Source organism: Pectinophora gossypiella, chromosome 22, assembly GCF_024362695.1.
Source record: "Pectinophora gossypiella chromosome 22, ilPecGoss1.1, whole genome shotgun sequence".
Classification (NCBI taxonomy): Eukaryota; Metazoa; Arthropoda; class Insecta; order Lepidoptera; family Gelechiidae; genus Pectinophora; species Pectinophora gossypiella.
In genome coordinates this window covers 9,892,729-9,917,724 of record NC_065425.1, presented here as the reverse complement: position 1 = coordinate 9,917,724, position 24,996 = coordinate 9,892,729, and the positions used below count along the sequence as shown (strand labels likewise).

The 24,996-nt window shown below is 39.5% G+C and overlaps 2 protein-coding genes across 2 annotated transcripts in view; one reads left to right on the top strand and one right to left on the bottom strand.

The window, feature by feature from the left end:
• The window catches only part of LOC126376972 (G protein-coupled receptor kinase 2), an 85,862-nt gene that overhangs the window by 25,409 nt on the left and 35,457 nt on the right, over positions 1–24,996 (bottom strand). The window lies entirely within an intron of this gene.
• LOC126377253 (uncharacterized) overlaps positions 14,939–24,996 on the top strand; it is a 215,036-nt gene continuing 204,978 nt past the window's right edge. The window contains exon 1 of the mRNA XM_050024976.1: positions 14,939–15,073. The gene's annotated coding sequence lies outside the window, so the exon portion shown is untranslated. The remainder of the gene's footprint in view (positions 15,074–24,996) is intronic.

The following is a 24,996-nucleotide window of genomic DNA, read 5'->3' as shown; positions in this document are numbered from 1 at the left end:
GGACAGTCTCACAAAGTGATTTCGACAATGTCCCCATCGGGAATCGAACCCGGACCTCCAGATCGTGAGCCTAACGCTCTAACCACTAGACCACGGAGGCTGTCCCCTTAACCAACCGGAGGGAATATGGAGCATATTTCACCACGCTGCTCCACTGCGGGTTGGTGGAGGTCTTTGGCCTAGTAGCCCGGGACCAATGGCTTATACGTGCCTTCCGAACCAGAACATCATCTCACCTCTTCAGACAATCAGGTGATTGCCTGCAATGTCCTAGCCAAATTAAGGATAGTCTCACAAAGTGATTACGAGGAATCGAACCCACACCAGATCGCTCCCAAGGCTCTTACCACTAGACCATGGAGCCTATTCCACATTCATACTCATCACTTTTTTTGTACAATACGACATTCCCAATGGAAAAAGTGTGAGGATCGAATCATTGGAGACTGTTGAATGTTGAAAGTCTGAATATTTGTTCTATGAATATTAATTAAAGTTTTACAATCTGCTGCAATGTTAAGTATAAAAATGTTGTTACACACGAACAAAAAGATTATGTGACATTTCATTAAATATTAGCTTTTGTGACCGGACAAAACTTAAGCTAATTTGTCCTTGCTACTGACACTTTAAGTTAAGCTCTAGAGCCCCTCCGAAGATTGATATTTTTGATGAGTGGAAGAAAGTTTTGATGAGAAGAGTTGAGAAGTTGAGACTTGTTCTTTGTTTTATGGTTCAGGGTTTAAGTTTAAGGGTGAACTGGACGCTAGTGACGAGCGGGGCGACAGCGACATTGGTCGAAACCACAGACTATAGATAATAGTCGCCTTATAATGAGAACCACAAGCGCCTTTTTAACAAATTTTTGTTAACAAAACCTTGCAATAGACAAACTGAAACTAACTTATCCAGTTGAAATTTATCGTTGACATTGCGCACTTACTTTTATATGCGGAAATGTCAAATTTCAATATTGCTATAAAGACAAATTGCATCTGTGACCTTTTTAGACTACAACCCTCGCTGCACGGCACCCGTGCGCGGCTGGAATTGTATCGAGGCTTTGACCAATAGCCGTACGATACTACGATGTCTATCCCTATAGATAGCATTCGCTTCTTCTATCGTGTGGGTTGTGAGATGGAGTACCAACTATTGAGTCGCCAAAGGCCCCTGACATGGCTCATATATGGCGCGGTTGCCGTCCAGAGCCCGCTGGAAGATAAAATTATATTCTGTAATTGACTAGAATTTCGTTAGTTTACATTTTAAACAAACCAAAAGGATAGCAACAGGCTAGTTTCCAACTAGACAAATCAATTACATTTTACTAAACGACAAAACACGAAATTCGTAAGGAAATTGTTTGAAAAAACACACTATGACGTCATAGAAAAACGCGATAAAATGTCGGACTTATTATTACGTTTTTCTTGATTAAAATTTTTAAATAAGTTAAATAGAAAAATGAAAATGTTTTTTGTTAGTTTTAGATCTGTCTTTATTTAGTAATCAGAATTTCATAATTTATCTTGAACCTGGTACACGACCCATTTCTATCTGTCAAAATAGAAACTGAATGACACGCACGTTCGTTAAATCGGAAAAGGAGATAGCGATAGACTCACTTTTTTTTTGATGTAACTTATTGTTGATTTGCCACAGATGGCATTTACTACTTGGCCGGACAAATGGGGAGCGCTGAAGGCTCTCACCCGGTACAACGTTTAAGACAACAGGCCCGAGGGCGTCGTCTGAGAGGAAAAATATTTGAAAGAATTAATCGACCCTAGTGAGTCGATAGCGATAAGCGCTGATTGAGGGAAATCATCGACCACACCGGCGGGGTCGGTATCGGGGTCTTGAAGTGTTTGGTGTCGCGAGCTGATTGGCTGCCTCTATGGCTGGGATAGACCCCCACAGTCCCGGTTTTGGAAACCTAAAAAGCATTTTATTGTTATTAAATGCGATAAACACAATTTTATGAAAGGAAATTAAACGCGTAATTCACAAACAATAAAATAAAATGGGAACGCGCGACGTTTGACATCAAAAAGGCATAATCATGGGGTATACCAGTAATATTCGTATTCCTCTGTTACTCCTGGTGTGTTATTGTAATCACAGCCTTGACACTCCATACAAAAGTATTGAATTCTCTCTCTCTCTATTTAAGAGCTGCGCTCTTGTCGGTGGAGTAACCGCCATTCCTCTCTTCTTCCCGCCAAAACCTTCACCTCCCGATACGACACGACCTGCACCTTCTCTTTTATTTGTTTCATAAATGTTATGATGTTATGTTATGTTGTGTGTGTTGTTTGTGTCTTTTATGTGTTATGTATTGTATTACTGTAGTATAATTTGTATTGTATATGCGACCTTACCGTGAAGTGCGAGCGAAACGAACAGTCCGCGCTCCCTTACTCTTTAACGGCCATTTTGACTGAAGTTGGGGACATTGGGTGGGGGGGGGTTAAAATCTACCTCAGAACCGATACAAATTGGTGCGGGACGGAGTGTCCATTCTGTAGGAATACGAGTACTTTTGTATTCTATACCATAATGCTAAGCTTTTTGACTAAAGTGAGACCCATGGGGGGGGGGGGGGGGGTGTGTGAGAGGTAAATCTAGCTCGGTACCGATACAAATTGGTGCGGGGCGGAGAGTGTCCATTCTGTCTGAATACAAGTACCTACTTATTTTGTGTTCTATGTCATAATGCTATATCGCTTTAAGTGAAAGACAGATAATATCATGTCTGTTTCTTTCTCTGTCTACGATGGAATCGCTCGTTTCGCGCGGGATAGCCTCCCCGCTGTCGTCCAAAACGGATCTATAAGAACCTATACGATTATTCTAATCGCGCCTTCACCGCTGTCCGCTAACGTCCAATCCACAGCCTAAAGCTATTATCATTTTATGCCTCGTTTTGATCGCGTACACCAGAATATTATACGCTCGTTTACTTCTTTACAACTTCGTTAAGACATTTCATGAGTCAATTCCCAGCTACTTGCGTTTGAAGAGGTGTCTAGGTGCTTGGTAATGCTTCATCGGTTAATGGGCTGTGGAGAGGATAAAACCTTTGTTATAGAAGGGTTGAGTTGAAGTAGTTGGAGTCACTTGAACTGTTGAAACTTTTCAATTAACGCAAAGTTTTGAATTGAAAATCGTGTTAAAAATACTACCTAGGTATTCGAAGAAAAAATATCATTTAAATTAATAAAAGAACACATTTTATAACCTTCAGCAACAGCCTCTATGGTCTAGTGGTTAGAGTGTTGGGCTCACGATCCGGAGGTCCGTGTTCGATTCCAGACTTTTGTGAAATTTTCCTTTGTTTGGGTAGAACACTGCAGGCTGAATCACTAGATTGTCCGACACAAATCTCCGAAAAGGTCTCCCCGAGAAAAAGCCGTTTAAAGCTTTTTTTTTTTCGTTTTTTTGATCATATTTTTAGACTGCTTCCAAGTGAAGATATAGGTATACAATATCGTGTCTAAAGAAGGTACATAATATTATGCCGCAGTTTGAACTTGGAACCTCGCGGGAGGCGATTAGGCAATTAATTAAATTAAATTGGTTTCAATTGGGTTGAGACTGTGAGGTCCCAGGTCGATGGTGGATATTGCCCGTAAAGGGTTGTTTGCGTGTGTCATTGACCGGGACTTGAAGAATAGTTCTGGGACTTAAATTCTTAGAAGGCAGGGACTTAAATTCTAGGGAGGCAGGAACTTAAATTCTAGGAAGTACATTTTTAAAGTCTTTTTAAATTATTTTAAATTCTATACTTTTGCGATGGAAAATTCCACTTGATATTAACTCACTATAATGAGCTGAATCATCCCTCTCAGTATTTGTTACGGTGTCATGATTCTGAGTTGATATCAAGTGGATTTTCCTGTCGGAATATTCATGAAAATTTTAGTATTTTACTTTCATACTTGTGCGACAGATAATTCCACTTGATATCAACTCAGAATCATGGTCTGAATCATTCCCCTCAGTATTCGTTACGATGTCACTAACACCCTGTTTAAATAAAACTATTCTAAATTCAAATGTCTCGTAGACAACCAATCGGGACACCGAGCGAGGCACCAATCTATAAACCGGGACAAATCCCGGAATACGAAGACAGTCGGCTCGCAGCACCTACAGTCGTGTGCAAAATTGCAAATTGATTGTCTGCGCGCTCTATTTCCAATTGAGAAAGAGCTTATATTGATTCGGTACGACAATAGCCAATCCTCCGTGGTCCAGTGGTTGAGCGTTAGGCTCATAATCCTGAGGTCTTGTGTTCGAATCCCGTTGGGGACATAATCACAAACAGCACTTTGTATAATAGTTTGATTAGGACATTGCAGGTTGATCACCCGATTGTCCGATATTAAGATGATACGTGCTTCAGAGGGCACGTTAAGCAGTATTTAAAGAAAGAAAGAAAGGTTTATTATAAAGGGACACCACAGAACAGATTAAAAACAAAACATGGAATAACACATAACTTACAATCAAAACAACTGACATAAGAGAGTACAAATAAATTGATAGTAAACATTAAGGCAAATTACTAATTAATTACTTACTTAAGTATGTAGTCACATGACTCATGTCTCGTGGCTCATGTGACATGAGCCATGTTCTGGGCGTTTGGCGGCTCATAACTAACCAGACACGTGACACCAGGGTTGATGGGGTCGTTCATTGATCTCACAACCCACGAGACGATTTGTGGCCTTGCCCACTCCCACGTGAGTGTACGTATGTGTGTATGTGTAAAATAAACTAATAGCAGGTATCCTTCGCAGCATGATGTCATTATATCGTAAACAGTTAACTCGTACGTGAAGAATGCGCGGTTGACGTCAAGATGGCCAGTGAAGTGACCATAGACAAACAAAAGAATAGACAATAAATACATCGCTCAGAAGACCTTGTTACATCGGGCCGGTGTGATAATATTTCACAGAACATAAAACATAATATAACATCACGCCTGTATCCCCAAAGGGGTCGGCAGAGGCGGCCAATCAACTCGCGACAACAAACACTTCAGGACCCCGATACAGACCACGCCAGCATGGTCGACGATTTCCCTCATTTAGCGCTTATCGCTATGGACCCAGCCTCCGTGGCCCAGTGGTTTGAGCGTTGGGCTCACGATCCGGAGGTCCCGGGTTCAAATCCCGGTGGGGACACATCACGAAAATCACTTTGTGATCCCTAGTTTGGTTATAGGACATTACAAGCTGATCATCTGATTGTCCGAAAGAAAGATGGTCCGTACTTCGGAAGGCACGTTAAGCCGTTGGTCCCGATTACTACTTACTGATGTAAATTAGTAGTTACATGAGCCATGTCCGGGGCGTTTGGCGGCTCGATAGTAATCCTGACACCAGGGTTGATGGGGTTGGTAATCCACCTCACAACCCACACGATAGAAGAAGCTATGGACCTACTAGAATCGATTGTTTTATTTATTTACTTTTCAATATAATCCTCTGAGACGACGACCTGAACCGAGGCGCCCAACTGGGCCTCCCTATTTGTTCGGCCAAGTAGTCAATCTACAATAACTCACGTCAAAAAAAGTCATCAATCTAGGCTAGGTGGAGTGTCCGTTCTATGAGTAGTATAATTATTTAGTCTATGACCGCGGTAACGTCAGTCTAATGTGGATTTAAGTGCAAACAATTAGTTGATGACGACCATTCAAGCATCGGAGTTTGCATCACAATGTACATGCGAAGGTACGGTCGCGAGCATTAATATGTAAACACTTTGGTACCATGTCACATTATCTTTTTTGTCAAATTGAACTGTAAGTCTCAACTAAATGTCAAATATGTTAGTGCGACAGAGTCCTAAAGTGGGTACATTACATTTTCCAACCATGGAAAGTCAAACCATCACCTATGTAAATGGGGCTTAAAGGAGTCACCATACTGTGAATGTGGTCACCCGGACCAAACCATATCTCACATAGTGAACGAGTGCCCTCTGCACCGGTTCCCAGGTGGTATAGCCGAACTGCATTGTGTGACGGATGCAGCAGAGACTTGGTTAGGGGAGCTTAAGCTGGATATTTGATCCAAGCAGGATATTTGTCTGCCATACGCAATAATAATAATTATATTGCTCATGACTGTACAGTGGCGGGGTTAGTAAAATATTTAGGTGGCGCGAGACTTTATAGTGGCACCCTTCAGCTCCTTAATTTTTTTTTTCCCATTAGTTTAAGACGACCGCAATTGACTTATTTAATACTTTTAAAAATCTTGTTTACAGCACCCGGTATGAGTTTTATATGGCCGCAATCTAAACCGATGCAGTTAGTTTGCGGCCAGGGTGAACAAGTCTTGGTTTTACAAATAATCCTATGTTTTTTTTAACACCTCCATCAACTCGCAGTGGAGCAGCGTGGTGGAGTATGCTCCATACCCCCTCCGGTTGATTCAGGGGAGGCCTGTGCCCAGCAGTGGGATGTATATAGGCGATTTATGTTATGTTATGTTTCTTTGACCATTTTGAATTTGACCATATGCGACGAAAGGACATCCGACTACCCCAATTGGGATATAGTCGTTAACTTACGTGTTTTGTTATGATTCGGCAGTGTAAAAGTTCAGATACAATAAAATCCTTGGCGTCAGCTAGCTATAGTACGCCTCTGAGACAACCCTCTACTAAAATTAAACATAAATCGTGGAAGCAATATAAACTCCGTAGACAATCGCAGCTAGTTTATTTGTGTACATAAACGAATAAAACTTTAGTTTATTATTACGATGAAGTTTATTTTTGTACTTTAGCTAAGATCGATTCGGCAGTCCTTAAACTGGCTGGCGAAAATCTAACTTTGCTCTCCTTTAAAAGTATTATTTAATTTATTTAAATATGAAACCATATGAATATATATACAAAGAACTGAGTAGTTTTTGGGAGAATAGACTCGCCCCTTATTACGTGGGACTTAAATCATAGCTGGCTAGAATTAGTGCATATACAAAGGCTACCCCTTCGGGAACACAAGCTTGAACTATGCTATATTTAGGTTATAAAAAGGTGAAGCGAACAGGGAGATTGTGAAAAGGAGATTCCTCCTAATCACAGGAAAGCTAACCTTTGAATGATCGTCTATTAATCAAAAAACTACTTTTATATGTAGTATTTTACGAAAAGTACTGATAAAATTGCAGTCTACCACATAAAAATACATTGCAGTTAAAGTGGCTATGGAATTTGAGAGGCAGTAGAGCTATCTTGGTTATCTGTTTGTAGGAGTAGTTATAGCGTATGGCAGACAAAAATAAAATATCCTGCGTGGATCATATATGCAGCTTAAGCTCCCCTAACCAAGTCTCTGTCGCATCCGTCACACAATGCAGCTCGGCTATGCCACCGGGGAATCGGTGCAGAGGGCACTCGTTCACTATGTGAGATATGGTTTGATCCGGGTGATCACATTCACAGTGTGGCGACTAACTAACTAACTAACTTGTGTAAAGTCCGTTCAAGAATGATCTTCATAAAAAGTAAACAAATATATTTTTTGCTGCCGATATTTTTTATCTGTGTCAAACTGCATACTAGTGAAGTGCTGAATTGATTTTAGCTCAAGTTATTTTATCAAAATAAACTGACTCTCTTGGGTTGTTTGAATATTTTGTATGATAATATTAAAATATATATTGTATATGTTTGTTTGTGGTTACGCTAACTCTCTTGAAAGTCATTTTTTCTGCGCATTTCGGCTTATTAAGTACAGTACATTCACTTAAGTTATTCACGGAACTGACTCGTTTTGCTGACCTGAATGAAATGTCTCATCACTAATCGTCAAATTGACAGCTAGCTACAGATTAACAAGAATTTATGATTTTATTTATTTTATTTTATTTGGATAATCAACAGCGTTACAATAAATGCATGTGTGTTGTAGAACATTAATTAAACGTAAGGCCAATAACAGATTACCCCGGATTATTATGAAGTACTTAATAATATTAATCTAAACTAATTACAACATTATGCTATTTTACTATATCATTATATAAACAAATATTTTGTAAACAGGAGAAACTAAATGGGATACCGTAAGCTTGTTCTTTAGAAAACTAAAACTATATTGTAACCATAAGTTGCATTCAAAATAAAAAACACTACTAAAGACTGTACTTTTATGCGTATCAATATTAGAAAGAAAAGAAAAAGAAAAGAAAGTTAAGTATCTACAACAATTGAAGTATATACTCACCAATCCTACTCTCAATGAGTTTCGTGTGTATGTGTGTATGCAAGTGTATTTTAAATATAAATATATATGTGTATTTACGTATGTATGTATGTATGTAGCCCTACGTGTTTGCCACTTGGGATCGGATGGCAGCTATTCAAATAATCTCAAAAAACCACCATCCACTACTGTGTGTGTGTACCTATTATATTTGTATGCTGAGTGTTTAAAATTTATTTATGACATGGTTTTTGAAAGTTTTAACGTCATACCGGTATGGATCTACCTCAGTAAAGAGTTTATTGTAGGTACGAGTTATTCTTGTAATAGTCTCATTTTGACAGTAATTTGTCCGATGTGGTGGTACATAAAATGGATTAGGTCGATTTAAGGTGCGGAATGAGAGACGCCGTGGGATATTTAAATTAACTGTGCTTACTAATTCTGGACAATCAATTCTGGAGTTTAAGATATTATACAAGAATGTCATATCGTATACAGTTCGCCGGTGTTCTAAAGAAAGCAGTTTATGCCTTGAGCAGCTCTCTGTGTAGAAATCGTCAGTTGTAGGTCGAAAAAAAGTTCGATAGTTAAGGAAATTAAGAAATCTTTTTTGTATTTTCTCAATCTTAGCAATATGTTTTTTATAATGTGGTGACCAGATGCATGCCGCATATTCCAATATACTGCGCACATACGCAATATAAACAGTTTTGAGTGTTACTGGGTTGCGGAATACTGAACAGGTTCTCATGACAAATCCCAATGATTTAAAGGCTTTGTTGGTAATTGTCTCAACATGTTGATTTAAAGAAAGTTTGTTATCTAAGTCTACTCCTAAGTCTTTTACTAGATTCACTCGAGTGAGAGAGATGCCATCAATATTATAGTTAGTTAGCATGGCCTCTCGACGACGAGTAAAAGATATAATTTGACACTTATTTATATTAATTGATATGCGATTCCGTTTGTAGTAAAAGCTCAACCGGTTTAGGTCCTCTTGTAATTTCAGAGTGTCTTCAGGACTTTTTATGCTTAAAAATATTTTTGTGTCGTCGGCGTACATAAGAAACTGAGAAAAATTAATATAATTATGTATATCATACAGATAAGCATTGTAGAATAGAGGTCCTAAGTGGGACCCTTGTGGTACTCCAGATGGAATATTTACATAATCTGATTTAAAGCCTCCCAAGACAACCATCTGCGACCTGTTTTTGAGATAAGACTCAACCCAACGTAAAAGGTTGCCATGGATACCGAGCGCAGATAGCTTCGACAGAAGGATGACATGATCCACACGATCGAAAGCCTTTTCAAAATCGGTATAAATCACGTCAACCTGCTGCCCTATTTCCATGTGTTCTCTAACAAATTTTGTAAATATTGTTAAGTTCGTGGAAGTCGACCGTCCCCTGAGAAAGCCATGCTGCTGTTGCGGTATACCGGCAACTATTTGGGGATACATTGCATCGTATACGACTTTTTCAAATACCTTACTGAACATGTTCAAAATTGATATAGGTCTATAATTTTCGATTTTGCTTTTTAAGCCTTTTTTATGAATAGGTACAATCCTAGCTTCCTTCCAAATAGAGGGAAAAACACCATCTTTAAGAGATTTATTGAAAATTAGTGTAAGGGGATGTGCTAACGCTTCACAACATTTTAATATGAAAACCGGTGGGATATTATCGCAGCCAGCACCTTTATGAGGATCTAAATGACGTAATAGTTTAAGAACCTGATTTTTTGTGACGTTAAAGTCATTAAGAACATTCGAGGTGGCAGATTGATCGTAGTTATTATGAAAATCCGAGTAACTTGTGGCGGGAAGCGAGAACATATTGAAAAAGAATTTGTTGAAACCACTTACAATCTCAGCACCAGTATTTAATAAAGAGTTGTCCAACGTAAATTTACTTGGATAATTACTTCCACCTCTTCGTGATTTAACAAAATTCCAAAACGTTTTAGGATTTTTTGTGATCGATTGTTGAATATTATATATGAATTTGTTGTAACAGGCATTGTGTACTCGGTGGTAGCGTGCTCTTAGTAAAGAAAATTCTTGTTTGTCTCTTAGGTTGTTGTATTTTCTCCAGTTTGCGTGTGCTTTTGCTTTTTCTTTGATAATTTTGATGAGGCTCGCGGAGTACCAGATCGGGTAGATGTATCGACTATTTTTAATAATTGTTAAGGGGACGTATAATTGTATTGCTTCGTAAAGAATTTCGTAGAAAAAAATCACTGCTTCTTCTGTATTCCTACTCATAAGTTCCTGATCCCATTGGATATTGTTAATAAACTTTATAATTTTGTCATAGTCAGCTTTATTAAACTTGTATTTGCTTATGTGAGTGTTAGTCAGAGGTTTTAACGTTATATCTGAGGCACAGATATTTAATGGGGGATGAGCCACGTCTATTTTAGACAAAGGGTGAACACATACGTATGTTTCGATATTAAAGTTACTAAATATGAGATCCAAAGTATTACCACTGTTATTTTTTGCCACATTGTATTGTGTCATGCCGTTAAAATACAAGGAGTTAATAACATTAAAACCTAATTCACGAATTATGCTACATTCATTTTTTGGAACGTAGGTAGGATCTGTTGTTTCCCATTGTATAAAAGGCAGATTGAAGTCGCCCGTTAGTAATAAATTAACATCGCTTTCAAGGGAGTTTACAACATTTAATAAGTTTTGTAAGTCAAATTGTTGATTTACGCTAACCCCGCGTATGTATGTAGCCATAATAATAAGACTTCTATCAGTCTGTAATGTGCGACCCGGTATCGTAACGCAGATTATGTCAGTGGGTGAGAAACGAACGGCTATGTTTGTTGGATATGCTTGTAGTTCATGTCTAGTTAATATCATAACACCTCCGCCAATGGATTTACTTGTGCCCACCAAATCTCTGTCACACCGAAATACACTGTAGCGATCGTCACAAAATTCCCGGTCATAAATACTCTCACACAACCACGTCTCAACTATGATGATAATATCGTATGCGTTAGCCCGAATGTTTTGAAAACAACTGTGTGTCTTGGTACGCAGCCCGCGTACGTTTTGATAGTAAATGCTCAAATTAGCCATTGTAGGAAATGATTGTAGTTAAAATTATTATTATTAAGTCTGATATATCACAATTTTTAGGTGGAGGATACACACCAGAACACACAGGTGACTGGTAAGATGTACGTTTGTGGGCGACATAACGTAACGTATATGTTTTAATGAAATGTGTATATGACTTTATATGGAGATGAAAATATTTTAGTTTGTAGGGTAGAAAAGGTGAGATATGGTTGACAGGTACATATGAAATCAATTTTAAGAAATGGATGTAGACAAATAAAAATAATTGAATTAAGACAGGTATATAAGTATGTTGTTTATGTTTATGTGTAGTAGATGAGAATTGGTAAAACTGTTTCTGTTTCACAATGTAGCACTTAAAAATAGATACTACGTTATTTATGTGTTTTAAAGTTCCGTCCATATGGTGACTGTTATTACTGAAGTTAAACATAAAAGTTGCAATTGGCAAAATAATATAGAAGTTAGAGCATAAACAGCCCTCGGAATCCCAGCACATCAAAAAAATATTTAACAAGAAAGAAAAATAATGCAGAAAAAAAAGTACGATAAAGTGAGTAAACATTGGCGGTGGTGAGGTTATTCCCAAACCTTTTTTATATCTAAGTCGTTTTTTATATTCATTGATTTTGAATTGTCGTCTTTTCTCATAAAAATTAAACAGTTTTTTATCCACACATATTTGCATCCCGATGTCTTCGCAGCTTCCCGACACTTCTTGTAAAGTAATTTGTTGTCGACTGTAAGGTGTTCATTGACATATATGCGCCTCGGTTCTCCAGTAATACAGATATCTTCAGTGCTCAAACCCCGCTTTTTGCGAATACCAGCTAGAATGTTGTCTTTGATGATCCGTTTCTTAAGCTTTAAAACGATGGCTTTTGGTCGTCCTGCGGTATTTTTTCGTGGCTGGACTCTAGTAACATGTACAATATCCTCAGGAACGAGTTCGACCTCAGCATATTTGGCTAATTTTATCACTAGTTCCGACAGGTTTTCGTGTGTCATTTCTGGAAGGCCAGTGATTTCCAAATTGAGTAGCCTATCTCGCTGTTGTTGCTCCATTATTTCAGACTTTAGAATGGAAATTGTAGTGTGTAAGTCTTCGATTTCAGATTTCATCTTTTCAGAAATATTGGAATTGTTTTCAAAGCTTTTTATTTTATTGTCCAGATCTTTTTGTTCGGCTGATGTGTATTCCAGAGATTGTTTCATATCTGTGATATCACTTTCGATTTCTTTTATTCTCGTGTTCATGTTTTGATATTCCTGCTGCACACTGGTTATCTCGGAACGTAGTTCAGAGATGGAGGATTCCATAGAGGTAAGTTTCGCATGTAGACTGGAGTTTTGATTGGTAATAGTCTGTACGGATGTTTGCAATTGAGAGAGTTTTTCATTTTGGTTACCAGAGAAAGTGGAGAATAAGCTTTTCATCTCATCCATAAAAGACTTCATCGAATCTTCATAGATTTCATCTCGTTTGCGTTTTGTTCTCCTGCCGACATTAACACCGTCTGTGTCTCTATCCGTGTTGTCGGAGGTCGAGTCAAACTCTTGTGTTTTGCTGGGTGGGGTACGCGCTGGTTTCATCGTGAACTATTTACTCGGGAATATTCCCTTGGCACAAACACTAATCCCGTATAACCTCGGCGTTCGACCGGTTCGCGATGTCGCGAGAAGAACAGCTCAAGCGCCGTGGAAATGATGGCGCTTACGCGTTCCCCTCAGTTACTCGCACTTATGTTGAAAGTGGGTGATTGCAAAACAAATTTTTCGGTGAATTTTGGTGATTTGTCCAAATACAAAGTATTATTCACTGCACCAATTTATGCACTTGGTTTCACTTTAGATTATTTTAGGTAAGAGTTCTATTTTCCGGTCGTATTTATCACTTTTCCTGTCTATTCGATTTAAAAACACTGATAGCTGAGCGCATATGTGTGACTCGCTCGGATGTCGCAAGTAGACGTGATGTCAACTTTTTTGTGTGAGGTTTTGTTTGATTTTTGTTTTTACCTAAAAATATGTGTTTTTAATAATTATTTTACGTTAATTTCACATTGAGCTAAGAAATCATACATCTATTGAGTGCTACGGATGTTATTAGAAGAATACTTTGCGTAGTTTAGGTGAAATTCGAACATTCTTTGTAGTAACAGGTTTGTTTACCTTTTATGAAGATCAATTTTGAACGGACTTTAGTAGTAAAAGAGAACGGGGTTGAACCGGCGACAGCTCCTTCTATTCCGTGGTGTTTACAACATGAAAGAGACAAGCAACTAAACGTGTTGTATGCTTTTATTCGCTCTCAGTCCGACGTAGAAGCTCGGTATTGGTTTCAATTAAACGTAGACTTTTAATTAAATTGCGAATTCAATTAAATGGAAATCGAAGCTTCGGGAACTCGTTTCGTATTGGCATAGAGTAAATAAAAATACTACGTATAGAAGGTAAACTCCTCCCCGCACCCAGTTTGGAGCGAGCTTGATTTAACGTGAAAATACCAGATAGTATTTTGAATTCGTCAGAAAATAAATTTAAAGCTCAAACTAAGGACATGGGCTGATATAAATAAATAACATAAACAGCCTATATACGTCCCACTGTATGGGACATACCTAATAGTCTACCATTTATGGTCAGTCACATCTCTAGCGCGAGCAAGCCAACGCGTCTCAATGTTTGGATCTTGTAATTTAATTAATATCCTAAGTAATACAGTTCATTCAATTGTTTGTGTGGGGTTTTATTGAAATTACCAGCGCTCCCTACACCCACTGCTGGGCACAGGCCTCCCCTCAATCAACCGGAGGGGGTATGGAGCAGACTCCACCACGCTGCTCCTATGCGGGTTGGTGGAGGTGTATTTTTTACGGCTAATAGCCGGGACCAACGGCTTAATGTGCCCTCCGAAGCACGGAATCATCTTACTTTTTCGGACAATCAGATGATTCAAGTCTGAAAAGCCCTTACCAAACAAAGGACAGTCTCACAAAGTGATTTCGACAATGTCCCCATCGGGAATCGAACCCGGACCTCCAGATCATGAGCCTAAGGCTCTAACTACTAGACCACAGAGGCTGATATATACAAATAAATTACAATATTTCAATAATTTTCAAAAATCCGTGATTACCGTTTTCGGAGAAGTCGTGAGTTACATCGTATGGTCTCAGTCTGGAATCCCAGCTCGAGTTCTAAACAACTGAATTCGACTTTTATGAGTTTGAATTCATGTTTGGATCAATTGATATCACGTGGTTACCACGATTTGTGTTCGGTTGATGGCAACAGCCTCGCCGCCTATTACATGGGACTAAGGGTGGTATTAATAAAGTAATCTCAGCTTCGAGACTGCCCTCAAGATCATGTCAATGTGACAGTTCTTATATAAAAACAGGTGCTTGAGCATGGTCTTGAAGGCAGTCTCAGCTGAGATTCGTTTATTGATACCACCCTTAAACAAAATGGCGAGGTTTAAGTATATACTACACAAGATCTGCCTATACATTGTTTTAAGTTTACGCGGTTATTATCATAATTAAAACACATAATAACGGGTTCTTACCTACCTACTTAGAAAGAGGGTAGACAGATATGTCTGCCCGTAGAAAATTATGGATCTACCTACTCCACTCCAATCTCATCAGTCATCCCGTGATCATGGCACTTGCAACAGTGTCGAAATATCGGGAGTCTCATATCCCCATTTAAACGCGGTAAGAACCCGTTATTATGTGTTTTAATTAAGATCTGCCTAACCCTGTCTACCCCTTTAGGGATACAGGTGTGAAGCTGTATTGTGTTATAAACAACAACATTACGTTTTACATAAGTGTGATATGAAACAGGCACTTTGTAATGTAACAGCTCCATATTGCTCTAGGGATGTCTTGTGAGATATTTTTTTCTATTATAGAGTATGTTACGTTCGTGTGTTGGTCCAAATTTCGACGAAATCCCCTACATGATCTCATTTGTCGTAACGATCTCTGTTCCGCTTCCGTCCTATCAACTTGCCGTCTATGGCCACATTCACAGGCAACACGGGCGCGGGCGCGGAGGCGGTTCCGGCTACCATTATCTTAGCCATTTCACGGACAGAGACCATGGCTCATTGATGGTTCATACATAATAGGTAGTATGAGAGTATGACAACTTGGAATCGGAACGTCATTAGACGTTCTATCCTTGAAAGTGTTAAGTAAGTATAGCGCGGGCAAGCACATCCCAGACACTTCATACAAACAACATCGTTTTACACAATACACTACACATTGACATTATCGTACACGCGCACCTGGACCGCTAGAACTCTGTGTAACACCGCGCCCGCTGTCGCTTCCGCTTGTTGTTTCTAAACGCTGCCTTACGGTCTTTGATTCAGATTGTTTCGTCGAAATTATTCTCTCGTGCGATTTATTTCAAGTATCAAATCGCTTGTCTTGTTTGACTTCATGTAATTTCCGCTAACGCGTAGCGATGAGATGTAATGTTATTATAGGCTGTATGAAATAATATTAGGTAAACCTACGGGGGTCCAAAAATGCCACATCAAAGCAATTCATCTAAAAAGCAATATTGCAATCTGCTTTGCGCATATAAAAGTAAGTGCGCAAAGTCATTAATTGACCAATATTGTTCTATTTATTTAAAGGGACAGTAACAGCTTATTCTATATCAGATTTACAAATCATAAAAAACATGTTAATATGGATTATCAAATATTAAGATTTTTTAGCTAAATTGTTATTCACGATCTGGAGGACCGGGTTCGATTCCCGAGGGGGACATTGTCAAAATCACTTTGTGGACGGTCCTTTGTTTGGTTGGAGGACATTGCAGGCTTGACTGTAAAACAGCTACACCAACCCGAAGCGAAGCAGCGGGTTTGGGTATGCTCCAAACCCACTCCGGTTGATTGAGGGGAAGCCTGTGCCCAGCAGTAGCTGTTTAAGATTATATAAATTAGGTGAATTGATTCAATGTGGCCTTTTTAACTTTTAATGTGGTTTTGCTAATCAACAATCCAGTATTGTTTTCATTTCACAAATGCTTACAATTGGTTCGTGTACTAGGTTGAAGATAAATTATGAAATTCTGATTAATAAATAAAGACAGATCTAAAAGTAATGAAAAACATTTTCTTTTTTCTATTTAACTTATTTTCTATGACGTACAACTGTGCTTTTTCACACAAATTCCATAGTAATTTCGTGTTTTGACGTTTAGTAAAAACTAACTGATTTGAATAATTGTAAACTAGCCTATCGTCGGGAACGCATTCCATATAGGTTTCAGTTAGGTTTTCACAGGTTTTTGGACTTTGTTTGTTGATTCAAACTCATAAAGTCGAATTCAACCCATTGGTTAAGATATAATGTGAGTCTTATATTATGAGTAATAGAATGATAAACAGTGTGATAACAGAGAGATGTGGTGTAAAAGACGATATAGTGACTAAGATTGAGAAGAGAATGTTAAGTTGGTTTGGATACGTAGAGCGGATGAAGAATAGGATTACGAAAGCGGTACATAAAGCGAAGGTTGGTGGTAGGGCTGGCAGACGAAGACCTAGAAGGACGTACATTTACCAAATTGGAGATGTCCTTAGTTGGTTTAGTACGATCTACTCTGAACTGGCGTGCGTGTATGAATGAAACGCTTGATGAATGTGGAGGAAGCGAGAGAAGTCAGGATCGAAGCAAATGGAATTCTATAGTCTCTGTTTACGGTGGGAATGTGTATGCATGTATCTTATATTATGATCCACCAAAAGACAAACACGTAAGAAACATAAGCTGTATTGATCCACAACACACAACGGAACCAACTTATCCACTCCGGATATTTGATCAGATAAGGATATGCAATCCTGGATATACCAACTTTGCCCGCTTCGGGATATTGGCAGACTTATTCCGGTAAGTTCCATTCATTGTTCGGGAGTTCCAAAAAGTAATAACGAATTAAGTTTTCTTTTTGTATCTGAGCCGTGATAGCTCAGTTGGAAGAATGCTCTCCCAATGACGCAGGTTCAAATCCAAGCGCAGGCCTAAACTGACGATTTTCGAATACTTTCATAATAACTAATAACTTTATTTACACCATAAACAAAACAGTTACTTACCGAACAGAAAAATAGACTTATCAAACATAAATATTGGCCCCGATTGCTGCAGACCCCTCTTAATTTTAAGTTATACCCGTCATTTTCTTGTCCACCAAAAAGGAAAGGGACGGATGATTGTCAACAAGTTAATTTTAAAATGAATGAACAACCCGCGCAAATAAAATAGCCATCTCGCTGGTATGGAATCCGTTTGACGTGATGTTTACTTAATTGTGTCGGGTTATTGGTCGATGTAAAATTTTTAGACGGTTGTTTTAGATTTCTGCTTAAAATTGACGTGTATTCCATAAATATTATGCCTGTCGATTACCCGTCCTTTTCTTTCAACGGATAAGAAAATGAGAGGTATAACTTAAAATAAAATTAGTTGGCGTCTGCAGGAATTAGCACCATTATATATATATTTATTATTATATACTTATTATTATTATCTTGTTTTATAATTAAGGTTTGAATCATAAATAATTAACGCATGTTCAGAGGTGACGGAAAACATCGTGAGAAACGCTCCCGTATTTCCTCTCTTTATGTCCACCATCTTTACGACCTTACACACTGTCTCAGTTTTATGTAACAAACATACTGACGTCATAAAACTCACGGCCATAATCCCACGGCAATGGACAGGGAGAAGACAGCCATAGAACTAACGCATGCAACGCTTGCGATTATCCAGAAAAATCACTTTGTGACTTTAGTTTCTTTAGGACATTGCAGGCTGATCACCCTATTGTGTGAAAGTAGGGTGATCTTTAATCCCGTTGAGTCACACCATTTTGTGTAACACTGCTACCCATTGGTTAAAAAATTACCGATTAGTAACACGTGCAAATAAAGCAATCGGTCCTGGCTATTATTTTCTAAAGAAAGCTTATTATTATTGCGTATGGCAGACAAAAATAAAATATCCTGCATGGAGCATATATCCAGCTTAAGCTCCCCTAACCAAGTCTTTGCCGCATCCGTCACATAATGCAGCTCGGCTATGCCACCTGGGAACCGGTGCAGAGGGCACTCGTTCACTATGTGAGATATGGTTTGATCCGGGTGACCACATTCACAGTATGGCGACTCCTTTAAGCGCAAATTATGTAGGTGATGGTTTGACTTTCCATGGTTGGTCCTACACCGGTTCAGTCGGGTCCAGATTTTTCGTTTGGAGTCAAAGCCAGGGACCCAGAGAGGAGAGCCGGGGGGGGGGGGGGGGGGGGGGAAGTAAGCTATCACGTTACAACTATCATCTTTGCTTTCCTCGACACAGACTTGCGACTGTCTTCGTGAGTTTCGTGTCTTTTCTAGTAATTGCAGACCCCGGACACTTCATACAAACCTCGTTTTACACAGACACCACAAATTGGTGTTATCGTACACGCGCGTCTGTGTGTGTGACGTCAGACGCCTTACGATTCAAGTCTAAACTATGTCCGGGGGTGAGGTAAACCTAGCTCAGACGCTGGTGGGGAGCGGAGAGTTGCCGTTCTATACGTAGTATTATTCCTTATTCTACGGTAAATAAATTAATGTAGTGCAGTGGTAGTGCGGTGAGCTTGCAATTCGGAGGTCCCGGGTTCGAATCCCGATGAGGACATATCGCTTAAAAAAACATCATGTGATCTCTAGTTTGGTTAAGACATTGCAGGCTGATCACCTGATTGTCCGAAAGTAACATGATCCACGCTGAAGGTACGTGAAGCAGTCTCGGCTACTACTTACTTAAGTAAGTATTTAGTTACATGAGCCATGTCAGGGGCCTTTGGCGGCTCAATAATAACCCTGACACCATGGTTGATGAGGTCGATGATTGATCTCACACCGCTCACGACTATAGAACGATTATTTATATAAAACAACCTTCTCATATTATGTACAAGCAAAGCCACACCCCTAGTCCAGGGGTGCCAACCTGCGGCTCGCGAGCCATATGCGTCTCTGGATGTGAAGTTGAAGGCTCTTGAGTTCCATACGCAAATATTATTTATATTGTAAAAAATAACATAAGCTCACAACAACATCCCAATTGGAGTAGTCGTGGTAGTAAAGGTACATCTATCACAAGATGAACTAAACACCCACACCCACGCCTAGATTTCTGTTAGACCAACGTGATAGGTAGTAGCCGTATCGCCGTCTACAATAGTCGAGCCAACTGTGTTAGTGAAAACTGTACTTAAAATAAACATAGGTAACATAAACAGCCTATACACGTCCCACAGCTGGCCACAGACCTCCCCTCAATCAACCGGAGGGGGTATAAAGCATTCTCAACCACGCTGCTCCACTGCCGATGGTGGCACTTGAGATAATTAATTTATTTTTTATCTAAAAAAACGCTTTTTTTACGCAAATACTATTTATTAATTATTAGCATGGGGAAAAAATGTGTAACTCTTTAAAAAATTGAAAATATTTTTTTTATTGTAATTTTTGACTCTTCCGGTTGAAAGGTTGCCTAGCCCTGTCCCAGCCAGATATTCACGCGTGGAACTGTCGAACAAAGTTGTGTGACACGCTCGGCGAAACGCTCAATAAAAGTTATCGGCTCCGCGACATGAATACGAAGCGACGGGACTGACTATCTTTATGTACATCTACTGCAATGTACATACGCCACCCCACGCCTGTACGCCTTATTGGGGTGAGCAGAGCTTACAAGCTGAGCTTCTACCATAGAATAAGGAATACTAGGTACGTATAGAACGGCAACTCTCCGCTCCCCACCAGCGTCTGAGCTAGGTTTACCTCACCTCCCCTCGAACATAGTTTAGACTTGAATCGTATGGCGTCAGACGTCACACACACAGATGCGGGTGTACGATAACGTCAATGTGTAGTGTCTGTGTAAAACGAGGTTGTTTGTATGAAGTGTCCGGGGTGTGCTTCTACGCTGTTGTCATTTTAAGTACTATAAAAAAATCGATATTTACGCCCTGCCCGGGAAGATAAGCATATTTTTTCCTGTGCCCAAGGGTTGCCTGAAAGAAACTGCTGCTTTAGCAACAACCCCGTATTTTGTGCCTGTCCTCATTTTTGCATGTTTCTGTACTACGTGTCCTGTCCTGCGTTGCAAGCAGCTCAATGCGCTCAATGTTTTTTATTCGCTTCCACTCCAGCATAGAAGCAGCGCCGACCCCACCCCCTCTGGGTCTTACTTTAGTCTTAAATGACCGTAAGCCGCTAAGGAGTAAGTGAGAGAGCGCGGACTGTGTCCCGCTCGCACACCCGGAATTGTCCGGGACGTGACGCTGCTTTACTGAAATAAATGGAAGTTCAAGAATATATTCACGGCTAACCCACAGCGTAAGTTATTGGAATATATTCTTTGTAAATCGTTGCTCAGCGGTGAAAAGAAACGTCGTGAGGAAACCACATTCCCGAGAAATGCATTTTCCGAGAGAAACTGGGCTGGATTTCATTTCGCGGGTTGGACGGTCAGACAGGCAGTCGCTTCTGTAAAAAACCGGACCTGTCAAATCTTCAGGTTAGGTAAGCAGACCCCGTGAAAAACGGGATAATGCTAGGGAGATGATGATGGTGAATCTTCGCTAATAGAGAGCAAAAGGGTAGGTTGATAAAGCTTTGACGCAAAGTTTTCCTTCACCGCTGAGCACGTGATAATAATATTTGTTCCAAACATGAATTCGAAAACAAATTCGCAAATCATTAGTCTAGAACCTGCGAGAATCAAGCGTTCCCCAAACTGGGTTACCACGATTCATATTATCTCCAAAATGACTGAAAACATAAGTATTCAATTGTTTTTTAAGAACGTCTAGGGTCCTATGCCGAGGTTTTTCTTGCAAGCTAGTTTGTGCTGCGGTAGTTTTAGGTGGATACGACGTTCGTTATGTAAAAAATGACGATTCAACGTGTAACTATGTAACCTGATGAATAAAGACGTTTTTTGAGTTTGAATTTAATAGTCTAAACCAACCAATTATTGGATATGGGCCAAAAGAAAACAACTATTTAGTATTAAGGACGAATATGTTCGTATAATCCTACTAAATTAATATTCACAAGGAAGCCACAACGTCTGACTCCTAGCACAGAGTAAACAAGAGTAGAAGGCGTCTCGATTGTACATTATAGAATTGACAACATACAATTATTAAGTCGATTTTTGTACTTTTATTTATATAAATTCAACAGCAATGAGGCCAAAATAAGGTGCTTCACTCAGAAACTAATATAGTTATCAGTGAATATCAGCTGGAGAGCTCGACTCAGCGAGCTCTATCGCGATTCTCTTAAAATGCAAATCTGAGTGTAGTCAATTAAGTCAATGGTACTCCACCCTTCCGTTTCACGATAACTTGGCTGGATTACTAGCTAACTGTTGTATGGAGTTACTGGGTTTGCGGGTAACTCCTCAAAACCCCTGAGAGAATCCACATAGTAAACCGTAAGTGTGCAATTATGTATTTGGAATGAGAATAATTAAGTTAACTTAGTATAGGTTAGAGGTTCAATTCCCGATGGGGACATTGTCGAAATCACTTTGTGAGATTGTCCTTTGTTTGGTAAGGACATTGCGGGCTTGAATCACCTGATTGTCCGAAAATGCAAGATCCGTGTTTCGGAGGGCACGTTAAGCCGGCTGGGTCGGCATATTAGATGTAAAAAACACCTTCACCAACCCGCAGTGGAGCCGCGCAGTGATGTATGAGGCCTGTGCTCAGCAGTGGGATATAGGCTGTTTATGTTATGTTAGCATAAGTCTTCTTCTTCTTATCGTGTGGGTTGTGAGGTGGAATACCTACCCCATTAACCCTGGTGTCAGGGTTATTACTGAGCCGCAAAAGGCCCCTGACATGGCTCATGTAACGACTACACACATCGTAAGTGGTAACCGGGACCAACGGCTTAACGTGACATCCGAACCACGGATCATCTTACTTTCGGGCAATCAGGTGATCAGCCTGTAATGTCCTAACCAGTTGGGTTCACAAAGTATAAGTTATAGAGTGCGTACATTTTATAGCACCCAATAACAACATTACAATTTATAGCACCTATTTTACCCGCCTGTGGCCGTCGTAACTCCCATAATGTCAAATAAGTTTCCACTATTTGCGCAAATATCCCTCAAACCCCCATCGATCTATCCGAGATTGCGCTTTTTATATGGACCCTGATCGTAATAAATGGGTAACTATCACAGATCATAGAAACAAGGGTGATACTCCCTCGACACTAAATTACACGAGTCCGTGGACCTTATTTTTGAATCGCACGCCCTCAATTCGCGTGCGATAACACACATATATATCTATCTATCTATCTCATCTTGCAAATGACAAGATCTGATATGCTACGTGAGATGGGTATACAGTGTTAGTGACATCGTAACGAATACCAAGGGGGATGATTCAGACCATGATTCTGAGATGTTATCAAGTGGAATTTCCTATCGGAAAAGTCATGTCAATTTTTGTATTTTTTTTTTAATTATTTTCAGTTCCATACTTTTGCAACAGCAAATTCCACTCAGAATCATGGTCTGAATCATCCCTCAAAGTTTTCGTTACGATGTCACTAACACCCTGTATACTTTCGAACGTGACTTGCAGGCGAGCGATTCAGGCTGTTAACTGACGCCGGCGTGTGAAGCGGGGGGGCGGTCGCACGATTTCTGGCTGGACCGCTACATCGCTTTACCTGCCGTTCATTACGTAGTAATACAAGCGCTAGTTATGGTTGCGCGATACGTAATAAGCAATGAATGATGTTCAAAGTATTATAATACTATCGTTGTCTCATATAATATGATCTTTTTGTGCATATGTCGATCCCACCGGCTACGCTCCCGCGGCATTTCGCTATAATAAGTACTCTTTGGAAACTCTCCTATCACACAGTTTCGACAAGGTTACATAACTAGTTCCGCCTACTACCCCACTCGTTTCACTAGTTTATAGACACTGTAAGAAAGCAATAGATGTATTTCTTCTTCTCAGCCACAACACCCGGCTAAATGACGTGGAATAAATAAATATTCTACGTATAGAACAAGTTGCTTTCCGCCCCGCACCAATTCGTATCGGGCGCAGAGTTAGATTTACCTCACCCCCTCTGGGTCTTACTTTAGTCTTAAAACGGGCGTGAACCGCTAAGGAGGAAGGAGAGAGCTCGCGGACTATGTCTCGCTCACACTTTACGTGGTAGGCAGGCACGGTACGAATGAGATTTTTATATGGTGCCCGAGGTGCGGAAATGACGTAGATTCAAAAACAATTGACAACAAGTTTACTCTTGATAATGTTCGCGTTGTATACATGTTTTGAATAATACGACTTTGCAATCACAATAGACACAAATCCAGCGGTTAAAAACGACGACGAAAATGGAGTAGACAATAATAATTCTTGGAAGATCTTAGAAACACAATATCATGTTAAATTCGAAATTCGTTTTACCATTTAAATATTCTACAACTCGGTTGTGTAATATCAAAATATTTGTTTTGCTTGCGAATCACAATTACGTTTATCTAAAATGAGTTATGGTAATTACGAATAAACCTTACGTCTAGCTATAAGACGTAAACAAATTATTCCATGATTTTGAAATCCCGTTTTCACAGAGTCCGCTTACCTAACCTGAAGATTTGTCAGGTCCGGTTTTTTTACAAAAGCGACTGCCTGTGTGATCTTCCAATCCAATACAAATTAGGTCACATTCCTCTGTAACGCATTTCTTGACAATGTGGATTTCCTCACGATGGTTAAGATCTAAACATGCATTCGAATATCAATGTATTAGGCCTGTACAGTCATGAGCAATATAATGTACCCACTTTAGGACTCTGTCGCACTAACGTATTTGACATTTAGTGAGACTTACAGTTACATTTGTCAAAAAAGTTAAAGTGAGATGGTACCAAAGTGTATACATATTAATGCTCGTGTTTTAAGTTTACGCGGTTATTATCATAATTGCAACAGTGTCGAAATATCGGGAGTCTCATACCCCCATATAAACGCGGTAAGAACCCGTTATTATGTGTTTTAATTAATGCTCGTGACCGTACTGGATTCGAACCTGCGACCTCACAGTGAGAGTCAAGCTTCCTGAGCTACCACGACGACATAAGAAGACTATTCCGCATAATTTATTCAATCACATTCTTCTCTAAGTACCAGGCAAAGAAAACAAGACCTTATACATAGTACAATAGTTGATTTTGGCACAACCTCCAAAATGCTTCGGCCCCAATATTTCCAAGTGGGGCGCGCTAGGGTTCCTTCAACCCTATGCAAATGTCCCAGCGTAGTAGCAAATTCGTATGCTATCTGAATGGGTGTCTTTAGCCTGATTAAGGAAACAGATTTATGAGACGCATTTGAAAGGTAGCATGGTAGAGTAGAAAGAGAAAGACTTATGTTCCAGAGAAATAGTTAACGCTATCTCAAAATACAATAAATCATGTCAAAAAAAAATACCTTTATCCCGTAACATAGAATAGAAGGATTATGCGCATAAAAGAAACAAATAACCTATAAGAATAGA